The following is a 17323-nucleotide window of genomic DNA, read 5'->3' as shown; positions in this document are numbered from 1 at the left end:
CGCAATGGTGAAGCACGGTGGTGCCTAAAATAAGAGCAGCCTCAATCCCCACTAGGCGAAAAAGGATGAGAGCCGAGAACAGAAATCACTTCCACCCACACAGCTTACCACCAGCATTAATATGAGTTTGATGTTTCAGGCAACTCATGCCCAGAAAAATTAACCTTCTTCAAATAACTTATTGCTTGTTTTAGACACTTTCTAAATGTCTATTCATCTCAATACTATTCAACTTAATATATCCTCCCTAGAATAAATATCCTCTTCCCAGGAAAGCAGATGGCTCAGTAGGGCTTATTAAGCAAGTGTTGTTCCATAACTCACCTGGAAACTCTACCTTGCCGTGTCTGTTAATTCCAAATTGTTGTATTATGAGTTTTGTTCCGTTTTAAGTACATTCTATCAAATACTTTTTTTCCAACAGGTCTGACTTTGGGGGGGGGGGACTCCAAACAATAATAGTGAGTTTTTTTGTTGAAATATTGAATGTAATCAAAGTAAAGAGAAAGTAAAGTGAAATTTATCAGCTATACAAGCGGGGTGGGGGGCTAGGGTGTGGGGGGAGGTTTTCTGTGGTTCTTGGTGGTGGAATATGTGCACTGGTGAAGGGATGGGTGTTTGAGCATTAGTGTAACTGAGACTTGAGCCTGAAAGCTTTGTAACTTTACACATGGTGATTCAATAAAAAAATAAAGACCAACCTTAAACTAGGCTTTTAAAACCTCATCAATACCTTCACTTTGCTTTTTCTCCAGTGAGGCAATGCTAAGATACTGTCAATAAAATGATCTACTTCTCTGTGATAAGCAAAAAGCTGAACTTTGTCTAACCATTGTTTAACTTGGTAACATTTTTGGAAGTCAACTTCAGACAAAGCAGTACAAGAAAGTTGGACAAATGCTGTCATCATAGACTATGGTATTTAATAGGAACTGAGGTTGTAAAGTAGATAGAGACAGAATTTTGAAGGCCTGTGAGAGGGTGGTGTGGGAATAAATACCAAAAGTCACTTGGATCTCATCCTCTGGTCTCCTGTTAATGTCTTCCCTTGTTGACATCTGATACAAAGGCCACCAAAAGTTCTAATTGTAGGAAAAGAAAAATCATAATTGTGACCAGATGAAATAATCAACATACACCTACAAATAGTGAGTGCAACATCACCTTAAAAATTTTAAATACACAAAATTGACTAAAATAAATACAACTTTCCAGGTATAGGCTGAAAATAGTATTTTAAAAACTGGTTTTAAGTTCTAGTAAATTGAAAATCATGTATACTAAAGATTACTCTGGAAAATCCCTAACTTGCCTATATATCCATCCAGTTTACAAAGATTGTTGGTAATTAGCCCTTTGCCATAATATGTACATACAAATGGATGAAAGTTAGAACATGCAATTCCACTGGACCATAGTTAGAAATTAATAAATAAAATATTTATAAGACTTCAATGTTTTGTGAAGATTCCAAACTTTTAGTTCTAACATTATTATGATTATCTTTATTAGATTTGAATATCCCCCACGCTTTTATTAATAAAACCTCTAAGTAATTGTTTTTTTTAATGGAAAGAATAAGTCTTTCACTATTGGTAGAAAAGTAAATTGGTTATGTCTTTACAGAAAATAGTATGGGTGTTTTACAAAGAATTAAAAATAGAACTGTCAAGCTCTCAGCAATTAGTCCCAGGAATCTAGCCAAAGAATATAAAAACACTTATTTGAAAAGGTATCTATATGGAAATATTCATTAAAGTGCTATTTACTACAGCCAGGATCTGGAAATAAGAAGTTGTGGCATTTGTTCACATTGAGATACCACTCAGCTCTAAGAAAATGCAGTCATGCCATTTGTGATGACATTGGAGAATGTCAGGGTAAATAAAATAAGTTTAAAAGTGAGAGAGAAATACTGCAAGGTCTAAATATTATATGATACATAATTAATGCAAGGGAATAGACCATGATTAATAAAAAATCACTTAGATTCTAATGCAAAAACTGAGGTGATCATTTGGGTGGAAGTATAACTGATGAAGAAATATTGACATTTTGGTTGTGGATATGGTGTAATAACATTTTTACCATAGAATATACAAATATTTATACTCTTGCAAGTCAGTGTTATTACAATCCAAAAAGTTTTCAGTTACTCCTCCTTTAACTTTTTCTTTTAAGAACATTTCTAAGACTGTAGTTACAGATACCAGATATTTATTGAACTTATAAATCTCTGTATCTGTAGCTATGTTTCTACTGATAGATTAATACATTATTTCAATATAAAAATTAAAAAGAAAATATTTTGAAATTTTAAAAACATCTCATTAATTTACAAACAGCAACTGTATTTTCCTTACAAAGACTGACTCATTTTGGGTATTGCAACACATTTACCTTAGTTTTCTCACTGGGTACATGTGTATGCTATCACACATACTCAACTTTTTGCCAACTTCATTGATAGCAGATTACACACATCAGTAAATTAGAGGCATTTTCTTATTCAACAACAGTGATTATCAAATTCAGGAAATTTGATGCTTTATACAATGAAGAATGTATTTCTAATTTCATTAGTTGCCTCAATAATGTAACTGACAGCAATTTTTTCTTCCAGGACACAATCTAGTCTGGAATCATGCATTTCATGTAGCTGTCACATTTCTTTAGTCTTATTTAAAATTAAAATGTTTCCTTAGCCCCGTTTTATCTTCCCAAGCTTAATAATTTTGAAGATTGCTTGCCAATTATTTCATGGACTGTTTGATTCACCATTTCCTTCTCAGATGGTTCAATTTATATAACTTTTTGACAAGATTATTAGATAATATTGTTATATGTCTGCCTGGGCTATCATACTTGTAGGTACATCGTGTGCCATTCATTCTCACAATGTGGATAAGTATTATTTTGTTTTTCCACTGTATAGTAAATTAGTTTTTTAACTTGTTTTATTTTATTTTTTTTTAAATTTATTTATTTTTAATTAGAGAATCACCGTGAGGGTACAGTTACAGATTTATACACTTTTGTGCTTATACTTTCCTCATACAAAGTTCGGGAACCCATCCCTTCACCAGTGCCCATTCTCCACCACCCGTAAACCCAGTGTCCCTCCCACCCTCCCCAATCCCATCTCCCCCACACCCCACCCTGCCACTGTGGCAAGGCATTCCCTTCTGTTTTCTCTCTCTAATTAGCTGTTGTGGTTTGCAATAAAGGTTTTAACTTGTTTTAATTTAAATTTTTATTATTATTTTTTTAAATGTCAGAGTACTGCTATTTATTCAGCCATTGATTAAGCTGACTGAATTGGGCATGAACTCCACATTACTTTTTTTTTAATTCAGAATGCTAACTGTATTTTACTCTTTTCAATTATTGTTATTTTTTAATCTTGTTAGATATAGTTACAAAGCTTTCCTATTCAAGTTTCAAATCATACAATGATTGATTACCCACCCTCCACCAGTGCCCGATTTCCACAACCAAGGTCTCCAGTATCCCCTCCTCATCCCACCCCTCCCCCTGCCTCTATGGCAAACAATCTCCCCCATACTCTCTTTTGTTTTGCTTGGTATGGATAGCATAAGCTGTCACGTGGCCACAAGAGTGGTCATGTGCTCCTGGAATTCTAAAATCTTAGATAATTAGGATCTGAAGAAATCTCTGCCACGAGCTGCTCAGTTCAGAGATTCTTTTGTGTGTTTCTGGATCATGGCCATTAAGGATCTTTAGCAGCAGCCGGAGGCAGTTTGTGGGCATGACCTTCAGGGTCCCATAGGGACAGAGGATGAGAGGGACCAGGCCATCCCCTATCCCTTGAGGCCTGGAGTTTGCGGTCACTGAACCCATGTACCTGCACTCCTCATTGGATTCTGGAAGTTGAAGGCTGCCGGGGTGGTCAGGGCGCAAGTGGAGGGACGACTGCCCCTGTCTGAGGCACTCCAGTGAAGTCTGCCTGGCTCAAAGTCCGGAGGCATCTCTGTAGCGAGCTGCTCGGTTCAGAGATTCTTTTGTGTGTCTCTGATGATGGCCCTTGTTTCCATCTTTTCCAGAGAAATAAACTATTGGCATATGCCCTGCAGGTTGCCTGCGCCACCAGCCCTAACTGCAGCTTTTGTTCTCTTTCGAGATGTATGGGTCTTTGAAATAAGGCCAATAAATGAACTTGGACTTTTATTATAAATCAGAGGTGGTTTGTGGGTGTGGCTCCCACATGCTAACTTTTGGCCATTTAATTTTTTGGTAAACTTGGCCCCAAATTGTTGGGGTCCAACCAAAGTCACAGCAGCAATTTTGGAGTATCAGAAAGTCTGAAGGCACCATGAGGCTGCTGATACACTCGCCCCGCGGATACAGGTTGACCTGCTGGTGGCACCACAGCCCCTGTTTTAATTTTACAATTTTAGTCTCTGTGATTTGCAGTTGTCTTTCATGCACACAGGGTTTCATGCATACAATGGCTCAACACCATACCTTCCACCAGAGTGCCTCTCAATCTACTGCCTTACATGTCCTTCACGAGATGACAGGTCCAGTTCTACAAACCAGTTCTCAGTCCTAACGCCTTTGCCCATTTGTTATTCCCTTACTATGTTTTTCTATATCTCACACATTAGAAAGGTTATTCTGTATCTGGTCCTTTCCTTTCTGACTTACTTCACTTGGCATGGTATGTTCCAAAAGTAATATATAGTGTTCATAAATTAATATTTGTAAAGAAATATCTTGAGATTTTGTTAATAATCTGTTTCTTATCACCTCCTTCTGCAGTGTCCCCCAATTAATTCCTTAATTTATTCTTGAAGGAATAGCAACCTGATTTTATCTGTACTATATATACATCAAACGTCTTAATGTGTGGATATGCCTCAGGATAAATTTGGAAAATCACTAGAACTCTCTGTTTTATTTTAATTTTTAGTCAAGCTGATTGAATTCATGTAAATTGAATGAGGGACTATTGAAGCTCTATTATAATAACCATAAAAGAAAAATCCTAGGGGTAGAAGCTATAATCAGTCACATTTGATAAGAACAAAATGACTGACCAATAAATCAGATGTTCAGTGTACAGTTTGCAGAAAAATGATCATGATGACTATAATTTCAACCATAATTTCAATAATGCAAACATTAAAATGTTTTAAATGTGCTGAATAGAAAATCCAATAATAAATTAAACTGGGCTAATGATATTTGCTCTGTGAAGTGCTTGCTCAACAAAATATTTAGTGTTATTATAATTCTGAGTAAAATGTTTACATAGAACCCATAAATTCATGTCATCAAAAAGTAGAATAAAATTGCAGGATAAGGCAGTATAGCAGGTTGCTTTAGTATATGACTGTTGGAGCCTGAACTCTAACATTCTTTTATCAGCTACTAGATATGACCATGAGCAAATTTTAGCTATTTTATCTTGCTTTATCTTTGCCTCAATTGCTCTAACTGTAGCACTGTAGCACTGTCATATGGTTGTTCATCGATTTGCTTGAGCAGGCACCAGTAACATCTCCATTGTGAGACTTATTGTTACTGTTTTTGGCATATTGAATATGCCGTGGGTAGCTTGCCAAGCTCTGCCGTGCGTGCAGGATACTCTAGGTAGCCGATACTCTGAGAGGGACGGAGGAATTGAACCTGGGTCAGCCGCGTGCAAGGCAAATGACCTACTTGCTATGTTATCACTCTAGCCCATGTATCAAATATAGTCTCTAGTTGATATAAGTATAGAAAGACTTAACCCACGTGAAGTGCTTAGAACAGAAGCTGAGATGTTGTTAATCTCAGAGTAACCAGCACCTTAACATCCATGGAATATTTAGAGGATGTGACCTTTTTCTGACCTGAGACTATCTCCCAATTAAGAACTGATCAACCTGAACTGGAGATGTGGCACAGGTAGTAGAGGATAGGTTTTGCATGGAGTTGAATTTTTCAACCACATTATGCTCTCATTTAGCTCCATATGGACTCCCGAACACCCACAGCCTGAGCACTACTTAGACTGGACAGTACTACATTAGAGCCTCGTACCATAATAAAAAGAAAAGTAAGCAGGATGTAGTAGTTATTATTTTTGATAATACAAATAATTCTATGTCAATGTATAAACTGATAGAGTGGCATTATTTCTTTATAATTGAATCACCATGAGATACATAGTTACAAAGCTTTTCATGATTGGGCTTTAGTTATACAATGTTCTGACTTCCATCCCTCTAACAGTGTACACTTCCCATCATTAATGCGTCCAGTTTCCCTTCCAGCCTGTCTCTATGGCAGGAAATTTCCTTCTTTCATTCTCTCTCTCTGTCTCTCGCTCTCTTGCCCTTTCTCTCCTTTTGGGCATTATGGTTTGCAGTACAGATATTGAGAGGTTATCATGTTTGTTCCTTTACCTACTTTCAGCTCTCAGTTCTATCTAGAGTGATACTTTCCAACTATCTTTGTCATAGTGGTTGGTCTCTTATACCCAATGGAATATTATGCAGCTGTTAGGAACAATGAAGTCATGAAATACACTTATATGTGGATGGACTTGAGTGCTGCATGAAATGAGTCAGAAAGAGAGAGACAGACATAGAATGACAGCACTTACTTGTGGGATATATATATATATATATATATATATATATAAACAATATGACATTAATATCCAAGAACAGTAAAAACCAGGGTGAGGAGAATTGGTCCACCATTGGAAGTCTGCTTCTAGTGCTGGGAGAGAAGATAGTTGGGATAGAGAAGGGACCACTCTGAATGCTATTCAATCTAGAACACTAAAAGTCTTATTTTTAAAATGTTTAGATTACACCTCTCATTTAAGATTTCTTCCCAGAAATATCATCACTATAATTTGAACTATCAGAATGTCAAATGATGATGGCATGCTATGAATTGAAAACAAACTGTTGCTGGTGGAAGTTCCTGGGTATCTTATGCGAAGTGGAGAAGAAATCTACTTTTCTTTACCCACCTCTGTCACCTGGGGAAACACTGGGAAATTTAGGACTGAGGAAAGTCTGCTCTGAACCTGTGTGACACGTATGCATGTGTGCTGCCAGCCCCATGACAGCCCTCAAGCTGCACCTTAAGTCCAACTTGAACTTTAGGGTTTTCACTGAGTTTCTCAGGGAGTTTTGGACTCAGGCTAGAGTGAAAAACTGCTCTTTGCAGAAAAAAGGAAACTCAGTCCTAATTTTACCCAGGACTTTCGTTCATAATTTTTCTCTCACAGAAAAGAATTTCAGTTTCTTCAATATTTTCAAGAATTCAATTATTATTGAATAACAAAGATGCTCAGTTTCAGAGATGGAAAGTAGAAAAGTCTATTGGAAAGTAGAAGAGGAAAAAAATAAGGAAAACACCAAAAGGGGAGGAACTTAGTATAGAACTAAGTGAACTATGTCTCTTTTTTTTGGGGGGGAGGGTATAAGAAAATTGGGTCTTTGGTTTAAAGGGAAATTTAAAGATAAGGGTTTTCCTGTAGAATCTTTTAAATGAAAATTGGGCTTTTGGCAAATGTTACAGAGAATGCAAGGATCTAACAGATCTTACTTGCTGTGCTAACACTCCAGTCCTAACATTAGATATTTTTCATTATCTTAGCCTTCTTGTGTGCCTGATTGTATGATGGACAATTTTGGTACCTCCCTGTTTATCATAAAAGGCCAGGAATTTGTAGGAGGTCAAAAATGTAGGATGGGGCCAGCAAAAAAACAAAAACAAAAACAAAAACAAAACACGTACTTTATAGCAGCTGACAAGGGTAAACTAAGGTTTTCTCTTTCAGTCTGATGACAAGAATGGTCCTTTTTTTCTGGGCACAGGTCAAGCTAACGTGGGCAGAAAGTAAGACTGGGGAAGAAACTAAAACCTCAGTTCTAAATTATGACCACCTAATCCAGTATCAGTAAAATGAATTAGCAGTTAGTCAACAAAACAATGCATATGTAAATGAGGATTAGCATACCACTCTAAGAGAGTTGGTGGAAAGAGGCTGAGCATTGAAAAGGACATTCTGAAGGGACTACTGTTGTGTAGGAAGCTGTAAAGTAAAATGTTTAAAAGTGAACAGGAATTTTCGATTAGTAGCAATGCTTGCATTCTAAATAGTCTAACAAAACTAACAAATTTTACTCTGTACTTTCAAAATGTCTCTGCATCTTGGTGCCAGTGGAATTCATTGGGCCAAGTGTGAGTTCATGCGTGGTTTCGAATTCACAGCCCTGTGGCAATTCATGATGATGCTTTGGAAATCTTGCTTATCCTGACTCTTCTGAGCATTATCTGCTGAGCAATCACATTGTCATCTAATCTCCTTTTGTGTCCCATATTCTTGTACTGGTGTATCAGAAACCCATGCTATGAATCAGCTTGGCAAATTTTTAATCATGTGAAGGAAATCAAGTACAAGTCTTAACAAATTGATTTTTCTTATTCAATTGGAAGCTCATTCACATTTTCATTTTATTTTCCTACCTTTGAATTCCTAGTGTACAATTCTGAATTGGGACTATTTCTGCATTAAGTTAAGCACAGATGGTCCTGCTTATGTTTAACAGGCCATCAGGCTGAAAGTAAGTCATTGAATGCCTCTCTGGTAGAAGGGAGTTGAAGACTGAAACCTACTATTTATTTACAAAGCTGTCTTTTCAAATCTCAATCAAAATGGTAGAGTTTTTATTTGATGTAAATCTTTTCTAGAAATACCTTCATTATATGACATATATCAAGGTGTGTGTGCGGGGGGAGATACATTCCAAGAGTTAATTAAGAACAATGATATTTAGGGGGGCTGGAGCGATAGCACAGTAGTAGGGGTTCGCCTTTCACGTGGCCAACCCGTGTTTGATTCCTCTGTCCCTCTCGGAGAGCCCGGCAAGCTACTGAGAGTATTGAGCCCGCACGGCAGAGCCTGGCAAGCTACCTGTGCGTATTGGTTATGCCAAAAACAATAACAATAAGTCTCTCCATGAGAGACGTTCCTGGTGCTTGCTCGAACAAATTGATGAGCAACGGGATGACAGTGATAGTGATATTTAGGGGCCAGAGCAACGGTGCAGCAGGTAAGGTGCTTGTCTTATACTCAGCCGACCTAGGTCCACTCCGTGGTATCACATAAGATCCCCCAAACCCTGCAAGCAGTAAGAGCCAGGAATAAGCCCCGAGCATCCCTAGGTATGGCCCCAAAACCCAAACAAAAAGAAAAAAGTATTTACATTTTAAAAATTAAACATTATATTATATTTTAAAGCTGAATTGAAGGAAGAAAAAGATCTGGGGTTTTATTTTTTTTTCATAATTTCCCCTTTCTCAATTTCCCTTGTTTCAATTTTTCAATAATTAAAGCACTTTGTTTAGGGCCATGCAATATAAATCGATAGATAGTTAACTAGGAAATACAAATCAATGGCAACTTCCTTAGGCAGAAACTTTTTGGCTTGAAATGCTTAGCGATATGCTATTTGTCATGAAAGTGTTTAGTAAGTGACAGTGTATAGTGACATTATTTAAATTGCACTGTACTGGACTTTCTGTTGTTTCAGGATGCCAACAACTACTATTTTTTGGTAGTTGTTGGTACAATCTGCATCTGTGCTAAAGAGACAGTAAGAAAGGAAATAAAACTAAAGCATGCTACTGCTACCAGCAAGTAGCAAGAGCAAATAATACAAGTAAGAGTGGGAGTTAATACCTATATAAGCAATAAATGAGAACTGATTTCCACAATAATCATTCAGAAGAATCATAAGTGACTTTTAAATGAAAAGTTAAGATTTCTTTGTATTTTATCTTGCAAATATATAAAAAATATTTTATATATTTGTATGTATGTGTCTTTTTGGATCACACAGCGAATCTCAGGGTTTACACCTTGCTCTGCACTCAGGAATTATTCCTGGTAGTGCTCAGTGTACTGAGTGTGATGCTGGGGATCGAACCCTGGTCGACCAGGTGCAAGGCAAATTGCTGTACTGTTGCTCCATAGCCCCCATATTTTTGTAAGTATCTACTTCTCTGATTCCGGTTTATCTGGACCCAGATGGGATCACTTAGTATTCCCTAGGATTTGAACAGGACCAGAGAGAACATCCTAGCAGTGATTGAAGATTTTTAATATAAAACTTATGTTCTTGATCAGTTTACAGTGTCAATATTGCAAACCACAATGCCCCAAGGGAGAGAGAAAGAGACAGAGAGGGAAAGAGAGACAGAGAGACAGAGATTTTATATATATATATATATATATATATATATATATAGAGAGAGAGAGAGAGAGAGAGAGAAAGAGAGAGAGAGTTGCCTACCATAGAGGCAGGCAGAGGGGCTGGGGGCTGTGATTGGAAGGAACTTGGGGACACTGGTGCTGGGAAATGTACACTGGTAGAGGGATGGGTGTTGGAACACTGTATGACTGAAATCCGCTCATGAACATTTTTGTAAGGGTCTATCTCGCAGTGATTCAATAAAAAAAATGTTAAAATAAAAACAAACTCATGAACTGTGAGTAGTTGTGTTTTCCTGCTTCCAAAGTGTGTGAATATATAATGAAAAGGAATAAATCCAATATATTGGCAGAAGTAATTCTGGTGACTTCCATATTTCATGATTTAGTTGTCTTTTGTGTCACTTTTCTTCCCCGTGCATTTCCTTAGGCTGGTTTCTTTGTCTCTTACTAGTTCTTTTTTTTAATTTAGGTTTTATCTTGCTCTATTCCATTTAGAGATCCTCACTTTCATGAACTTCATCCAAAGTTCTTCACCTAATTATTTATTTATTTTTATATCTAACCATATACAAAAATAAATGTATATGTATACATACATATATATATATATATATATAAAATGATAGCAGAGCTGGTAGAGTGCCTTGCACGCAGCCGACATGGGTTTGATTCCTCCATCACTCTCAGAGAGCCTGGCAAGCTACCAAGAGTATCCTACCCACACAGAAGAACCTATCTGTTCCTCTCAGAGAGCCTGGCAAGCTACAGAGAGTATCCTGCCCACATGGCAGAGCCTGACAAGCTACCTGTGGTGTATTCGATATGCCAAAAACAGTAACAACAAGTCTCACAATGGAGACATTACTGGTGCCCACTTGAGCAAATCAATGAACAATGGGATGACAGTGCTACATATATATAATGTCTATCAAAATTGTCTGTGTAAACCTGGACTCACATTTGATCCTAGTTAATATGGCTTAGCTTCTCTGCTTTTCATTTAACTCATTTTAAATTACAGAAAATCAATGCTAAAGTCATTCATGTATTGTGATTCTTGCTGTATAAAGTATAAGGTCTCTTCATGTTCCATTCACTTTTACAATAGGGAATGACTTCACTTTGATCAATCTTTCTCTTTGATGGTAACCAGGTGCCTTTGATTTGTAACAGGAGGAATTTTGAGGAGGAAGTGACTAGAACTGGAAACTTGAGGGAATTTCAGGTAAAATTTTACCTATCATTACACTTCTCAAACAAAGGGTCTCAATATTAAAGCGCTTATTGCTGAAACAAAAATTCTAGGTAGTATATGTTGGGGAATTTTTTTACTAAAATAGAGGACTTCCTCTCAGTGATTAAACAGTAGTTGGAAGTTTTGTGGTTTAGTCTTTGGTTCTTTTGAGTCTTTCCCATTTTATTCATTTTAGCATATGAAAATGACACATATTTCAGATATTTTTAAAATATATTTTAAATAATTTTCTACCAGAACAGTCTTTATTATCAAGGGTTGAAATTTTTTGTCTTTGTTACTGTGCTCCAGCTAATAAACACAGAATTTTTGCCATAGAATTCTGGTTGCCTTTTGTCTTCTTGCATTTCTTAGCTTGTAATACACCCAAACATATTCAGGTTCTAAAAGTTATTATAGTTTTTTCACTGGTAGGACTTTGGCATCACATGTCTCAAAGAAAGAACTTGGAGTCATAAAATGATAATTAGTTAAAGGCTCATTAACTTTAAGGAATCAGTAATATCTGATATATGGGTAATAGAATCTAGCTTTAATGGAATATAATTTCTTTTAATATTCCTACTGACAAGTTCGGTGTCAATACCACAATACAGAAACTGTCTTCAGAATGGGGAGTTAATAATTTTGCAGATGTAAGAAATAAATTAAGAGTAACAAATAGAACGGATCACTGATAATCTAAAGTCATTGTAGGAAAGTGTCTATCTAACCTAGATGCCATGAAATAGACTTAGAGGGTGAGACAAAAGGAGAATGACTGGTATTCAGAAATGAAGAAGACCTCGAGGAAATCACAGTCAGTAATGGAGTCTAACCAGAACCATTTTCTTTGTGTTGTAAAGTCTGACTGTTATCCAAGTATCTGAGAAGTATGTATGACAGAGAACCTAATACAACTTGAAGAGAGTTTTAATTTAATGGAGTGTACAGTAATAGGAAGGGCAAGAACTGGAGTCCTAATTTCCACAAAGAGAAGCAGGTAATGTTCAGTGAGCTAGTTCAGAATCCTAGTAATAGAAAATAGATCAAGCAACTAGAAACAGCTTGAGTCCATCTTAATCACTTCCTAAGTCCTTATTCATATACAAATGCCAGACCTACCTGAAGATTTGGTTATAGATTTTCATAATTTAAGCATTTCAATGACATTGTCCAAATTTATTGTCATATCTAAAGATACCTTTTTGATCTGTACCTTCCCAACAGTCTCATTGCCCATTCTCTAATATTTCAATATGCTAAACTATTTTAATTCCAAAAGAGTAACCCTTCCTTATGAATATACCTTTCATATATGTTATTAACTTTGAAAAGTCTTGCCTGTTTTTGTTTCAGCAGCACCTTCTTTAAGGACCCTGCTTTATTCTTTCTCCCAGTAGAGTTGATACCTTTTGTTCTCTACATTCTCAAATTATAGAGGTATTCTACCATGTCATTGTATTGTTACATTTTGTAATTGAAGTGTCATCTAATTGTGGATAGAATGCATCTTTTTTTTTCTTTGTGGGTCACACCCAGTGATGCTCAGGGGTTATTCCTGGCTCTGCACTCAGGAATTACTCCTGGCAATGCTGGGGGAACCAGATGGGATACCAGATATTTGAATCCGGGTCAGCCATGTGCAAGGCAAACATCCTACCCCTTGTACTATTGCTCAGGCCTAACCTTACTCTTCATTGTTCTGTCTGTCCCTTATTTTTGCCCTCAATGTGTACTGCATATAGAAATATAATAATATATATTTTCAGAGAATGAATCTAGAACAGAAATCCCGAAACTCATTTGGACTACTGCCCCCTTAAGAAAATAGTCATTCAATGCCTACACTCCTAGAATGAATTTTACCTTTAAGCAAACAAACAGTAAAGTATCAACAGCAAATTACACCACAACAATAATATGCCTGGATCTTTGAAGAGTCCCATAGGGGACAGTATAGCTCTCTTTGGGAAACACTGATCAAGACAGTCAAAGATTTGAGACAAAATACAGTAGAATCTGATTATAGGAATTAAAAGATGGTTGCAGTGTGCCTGGCACCAGAGTAAGCTCTAAGTACAGACCTCTGTAACTTCCTTCAAACTAGAAAAAGGATTATTTTCAAAATCAGGGTTAAACTTATTTATACATATGGAATTAAATAGCACTAAAGTCATATTCCAGAAACGGGCGAAACCAGAAAGCTATAAGCTTAATAAGTCAATTTTTTAAAAATGCAAGATTCCCTTGAAGAATCTCAAAGTAGAAAGAACCTGAACTTGGAATTAAGCTACATTTTCTTCACAATTATTGTAACCATTGGATGTTGGACAAGACATTGAATTCTCTAAGTCTATAAAAATAATGAAAACAAATAAAATTATTTTGTGAGAATAAATAAAAATTAGTAAGTGTTAATGTTATAATATTTACTCCAGAAAGATTAATTTCTTATGTCAGCTTCTTCCTAGATCTTTTGTGATCTTTTAGAATAATGACCTCAAAGAATTAGTCCCCTATAACAATATCAAAGATGGTATACAATATAAAACCATAAATCTTAAAGATCATTGTACTTGAAAAATTAGCCACAAATAGAAACACAAATATCAGCAATTATGTGGGTTGTGTGTGACAGGCATTTTTAGCAACTGAAATAAACTTACATGAAGATAGTAAATATTAATCCAGCTGTTTAATTTATTTTATTTTAGGTATATACTTGGAGATCTTGTATTGATTGAACTTTCAGTAGCTTAATTAATCTATGCCATAGTTTTATATGATATAAAAGATACTTTTACCTTCTAAATATTTCTCGCTCTAATAAATGCACCCTATGTTTTAGTCAGAGTGATCAGAGAATCATAACCTCGATGGAAATATGCTTCACTTGTATCACTTGTATCACTTGTAGTCCTGTTGATCTTCGATTTGATCGAGAGGGCGCCAGTAACATCTCCATTTGTCCCTGTCATGAGCTAGTGTAGCCCAATGATACCTGCTCGCTCCAGGAACAAAAAGAGCCTCACATCGTTCATTCAGAGATTTGATGAAGAAATGCCTTGGCAAACCAGACAGCATCCCTGATTTTTGACTGTCGACAGAGGTCAGAACTCCAGATTCCTTCTCTCACTTGAGTGAGACATGATATTCCCAGCATAGTTCTTTCGATTCCTCTTTGGGATACCCTAATAGCATTCTTATCCTGCTTGCGTAGGGCCCAGGTCTCTGAGGCATACGTTAGTGCAGGAAGAATGGTGGAATTGAAAAGATGTGCCCGGAGTTGGAGGTTCTTCGTTCTCTTAACCACCTCTTTGACGCTCTTGAATGCATTCCACATTGATCTCTTCCTCCTGCGCAGTTCTGGTACCAAGTCGTACCTCATGTTGATTTCTCGACCCAGGTACATATAGCTGCTGCATTCGGAGATGTTCATTCCATTGAGAGCAAATGGAGCTTCAGGGACCAGTTTGTTTTTCATGAACATTGTCTTGTTGAGATTCAGGGGCAATCCGACCTTTCCATACTCCAGGTCGAAGTCGGTCAGCATTTGTGCCGCTTGGCTAATGTTTGGCGATATGAGAATGATGTCATCAGCGAAGCAGAGGTGGTGTAATTGCCGACCGTCTATCTTCACTCCCATTCCTTCCCATTCCAGTCATCGCATGATGTTCTCAAGGGTGGCACTGAAGAGTTTCGGTGAAATGGTATCACCCTGCCGCACTCCTCTCTTTACATCAATGATCACTTCCTTGTAGAATGGTGAGATCCTGGTGGTGAATCCAGAAGACCACACCTTCTACAAGATCACTGTTGGTGATTTTAATGCCAAGATAGGTCTGAGAAGGTCGCCCGAAGAACTCCACATTGGGACACATGGCCTAGAATGGAACGATCAGAGTGAGAGACTATCTGAATTCATCATGTCAACCAAGACCATCCATGGTAACTCACAGTTCCAGAAGGCCGAATCTAAACGCTGGACATGGGAGTCTCCTGGTGGACAGTTCCACAATGAAATTGACCACATCATATTCAATCGAAGGTTTTGCCTGACCGATGTCGCTGTTGCCCCAAAATTCCAAATGGGATCGGACCACCGTCTCCTTCCTGATAAATTCTACTTCACAGAGCAGGGAGAAAAGTCTGCAAAATTTAAGTCTAAGAACACAACTCCCAGAATGACCACCAACTGGGAGCTCTTTGGCACTATTGCAGCAACGTGGGAAGATGCTGTCCTTGACAACATTGACGAGAAATACGATCGACTGGTTCAGCACCTCTATTTCTGTGCGAAGAATGCCCAGAGTGAGAAAGCCACAAACAGACGCCTGTCTTTGGAAACTCTCAAGCTCATTCGTCAACATGGTTTGGCAGGAGCCTCAGGCAACCATAAGCTAACGTCCGAGCTCACAAAGCTGTGCAGAGACTCGATAAAGGAAGACCTCAAAGAGAGAAGAGCAGCAGTGTTGGCCAGTGCAGCAGAAGCCGGGAAAAGTATTCGCAGAGCTTGCCTGTCCTTCGCCAACTACAGGACCAATATGACTGCCCTCTGACGTCCCGATAGATCTATCACATCCTCGAGAAAGGCAATGGAGAAAATTGTTCACGACTTCTACTTGGATCTCTTTGACAGCCATGTCCACCTGCCCACATACCAAATTCTGCAGGATGGATATGTCGTTCCCAACGTTCTCCCTTCTGAAATCCTACACGCCACTTCGCTGTAAAGACGTAAACAGTACCTGGTCCTGAGAAGGTCAGACCCGAACACCTGAAGAATCTGCCGCCAGTACTCATCAATACACTGCCCAAGTCTTCACACGCTACCTGTCTGAATGCAAGGTTCCATCCCAGTGGAAAACCAGTAGGACCATTCTGTTGTAGAAGAAGGGAGACATCCACAACATTGGCAACTATCACCCAATCTGCCTGTTGTCTGTCATCTACAAGTTGTTCACTTGTTCACTCATGGAAATATACGTCATGTTAATAAAAGACTTATTGTATAAATTATTTATGACTCATGATTAAATCATTGTGAGGTGGTTTTTTTAATTTTAATTTTTTTTATCTGGTGGTAGAAACAGAAACCCACAGGCAAGGGTTGACAGGGAGGAGAGATGTGAAGCAAGAAACATGAGTACAAATGAGGACCTATAGACCTGATGGACCAAGTCCAAGAGGACTGGCTAACCTTCGTGACAGTGTTGGACACGGAGTAGGACAGGAGCAACTCCATCATGCCTGGTTCCTGCTTCACGTTTTGTTTTACTTAAACCTGTTTTGTTTTTCTTAAAACACCACTTCTCTCCCCTGGCCATCTGCAAGGGAAGGACAACTGGACTGAAAAATCGGCCTTGGCTAATAGTTTCATAACCACTATTCACTGTCTCTAGAAGCCACCCAGACACAAGCAGGGCGGGCAGCTGTCAGAATGTTCTGAAAACATGTCTAGATCACCTATCTGTAACTGCTTGTTTGTACTATTTGAAAGTATGTTTTCTTCTGAATTATGAAACCTGCATTTTGTTAAAATTCGTAAGTGCGGGCTATGATGTAAGCACTGACTATAAAATTTGTGGCTTTTCCCTTATTTGGGGTCTTGCTTGGGCCTTCGTGCCTAGAAGCTTGACCCCAACTAGCTGGCTTAATAAATTCCTCTTGTGTATTACATTACTGGCTGAACTCTTTGTGCAGGTTCAGAGACGGGGAAATTATTGACACCAGACCCTAACAACAGTATCCCTTGCCTTTAATCCTGCAATACTGATAACCCAAATCCTGCCTTTCATGATCAAACTAAATTTCCACCGAGCATGTGAGTCTGAGAAATA

Source organism: Sorex araneus, chromosome 2 (genome assembly GCF_027595985.1).
Source record: "Sorex araneus isolate mSorAra2 chromosome 2, mSorAra2.pri, whole genome shotgun sequence".
NCBI classification, from domain to species: domain Eukaryota; kingdom Metazoa; phylum Chordata; class Mammalia; order Eulipotyphla; family Soricidae; genus Sorex; species Sorex araneus.
The sequence above is the reverse complement of the archived record's forward strand: the minus strand, read 5'-3'. Positions refer to the sequence as shown.